The sequence below is a fragment of the Bidens hawaiensis genome, unplaced genomic scaffold, assembly GCF_021521415.1.
Source record: "Bidens hawaiensis isolate Kalapana, Puna unplaced genomic scaffold, B.hawaiensis_p1.1 tig00001336_1, whole genome shotgun sequence".
Lineage (NCBI taxonomy): Eukaryota > Viridiplantae > Streptophyta > Magnoliopsida > Asterales > Asteraceae > Bidens > Bidens hawaiensis.
In genome coordinates this window covers 2,017,166-2,019,873 of record NW_027491075.1, presented here as the reverse complement: position 1 = coordinate 2,019,873, position 2,708 = coordinate 2,017,166, and positions in this window count along the sequence as shown.

Here is a 2,708-nt window from a genome sequence, read left to right as displayed (position 1 = left end):
TGCCCTTCCATCACAGTTTTATATTTCAGCGATATTATGACTGGCGATAAGTTGGTCATTGGTATTGTTGTCCACATAAATCTAATAACACACATTCAAGTATTTTTGTGATATGATTAAATAGTTCAATTAAAGCACAGAATATCAGAAACTATCAGCCTCTAATCATGGTTCAAGCTTAATTTGATTTTTGCCAAATCACCCCAACTTGACTTAAACCATTATATTGTTGATCAAAATTTTGATACCAATTGTAAAAATTTTGAGCAATGCATCAAGTTTCCTTTACTGTGAGTGAGTATGCCCGAGTCCATCTGTCGGCTTACATACATTGTATCCCCTGGGGTCCGTTTCTTAATGGTATTAAGACGCACACAAGGGAGGAACAATTGTATGACTAACAGCAGATTTTGATCAAGTCAGTAATTTAAATTGTACGAAGTACAGCGGTGATCAAGTTTAATGACTTTGGGTTTGCTTTAGAAGGCGAGTGAAATATTCATGCTTATGAATACCCAGATGGTTAAGCCGCATAAAGACTCACAGTGTCCAGAATCTTAACGCTTGTTATTTACTTTATTTGATTTTTGGGTGATCAACAAATATAAGGCTTGAGTATGACTGGTTATTACATTTCTGCCATCCTCACCAAGACTTTTGCTAGAGACTAACACCCCTTTCAATTTGGCATTTCTTTATGTTTATATCACATACTTTACTCTACTGGGTTGTTTTAAGACCTACCAATGCACCAATGCAATTAAGCACACAGTCTTTTACGCTTACTTTTTGCTGAATTTGGGGTCAAGATAGTCAATGTACTATCATGTTCTCTTTTTGCTTCAAAAACTCAAAAATTTTGAGGAGCATAAAATAAAAAAAAAGATAAATTTAATCGCCCCAGTTAACTTAAGTTAATAAATAAATGGCTAACCATCAATTCACGAATGAATCATAGGACCAAGACATGCAAGCATGCTTCACAAACTTAAATAACCGACGTAAATTTTCAGCGAGAAAATAATCTAAAAACGTCTGCAAAAATCTTTTTGGTTTTTCTCTCTACAAACTTTAAAAACACAATATTTTTTTCTTTTTCAATTTTCTTATAAACAAAATAAACTTCACAATCTTTTTGGATTTTTGGATTTTTCTGTACAAAACATAAATCACATTCTTTTTGATTTTTCAAAATTTTAAAAATGTTTTTGGTTTTTCTAAATATTTAAAGGAAAAACATTAAAGAACAGAAATCACAAAATTTTTGAATTTTGAAATTTTTAATGTTTTTGGATTTTATCTATACAAACGAAAACACACTCTTTTTGTATTTTCTAGATTTTCACTCCCTAAAACTAAAATAAATTTTAAAAGAAAGAAATGACAGAAAATAAAGATAGTCATCCTTGTTTAAGGATATCAGCGAGAGTCTTCAAACCGTTTAAATCAAGCAAAAATTTAAAACGCGTTTTGTCAAAAGCTTTAGTAAACAGATCGGCTTTCTTAAAATCAGTATGTACTTTCTCAAGATCGATTAATTTCTTTTCATAGCAATCTCGTATAAAATGATATCGAATTTCGATATGTTTCGTTTTAGAATGTTGTACGGGATTCTTGGTGATACTAATAGCAGAAGAATTATCAATCAAAATAGGAGTAGTAATAAACTTCAAACCGTAGTCGCGAAGATGTTGTTGTATCCACAAAACCTGGGAACAGCAACTCGAGGCTGCAACATATTCAGCTTCGGCGGTTGAAGTGGAGACCGTTGTCTGCTTCTTACATTGCCAGGAAACAAGCCGGTTTCCTAAAAATTGACATCTTGCAGTCGTTGATTTGAAATTCATCTTGCATCCTCCATAGTCTGTGAGTAGGCAGTAAGAACGAAAGTATCATCCTTGGGGTACCACAACCCGATGTCTGGATTTCCCCTCAAATACTGAAGAATTCTCTTGACTGCAGCTAGGTGAGTCACTCGTGGACTTGCCTGATACCTAGCACAAAGACAAACAGCAAACATAATATCAGGGGGAGAAGCCGTTAAGTACATTAAAGAACCAATCATGGCACGATAAAGGGACGGATCAACGGTATCCTCCAATTCATCCGGTGATAAATTGTGACCCACTGGAAGAGGAGTTGAAGGGATTTTTCCGGCAGAAATCTTGAATCGGCTCAAGACGTCGTTCACATATTTGGTCTGGTGAATAAAAATTCCATGAGCAGACTGGTGAACCTGCAACCCTAAAAAGAAATTCATCTCTCCCATCGAGCTCTTCTCGAACTTTGTTTGCATGGACTTCTCGAACTCCTTACACAATGTGTCGTTTGTAGACCCAAAAATAATATCGTCAACATAAATCTGGACTAGAAGAAGATCATCACCAACAGTTTTATGAAATAAAGTGCAGTCAACAGTTCCTCGTTTGACGCCATTATCTGTCAGATGGTCGGCGAGCGTGCCATACCAAGCTTTAGGGGCTTGATGTAGACCATACAGGGCCTTGTTTAATCGGTAAACACGGTCTGGATAATCAGGATCTTCAAAACCAGGTGGTTGTTGGACAAACACTTCCTCGTGTAATTCACCATTGAGAAAAGCACTTTTAACATCCATTTGATAGACCTTGATATTCTTATAAGCTGCATAAGCCCGAAAGATTCGAATCGACTCTAATCTTGCAACTGGAGCATATACCTCTGTGTAA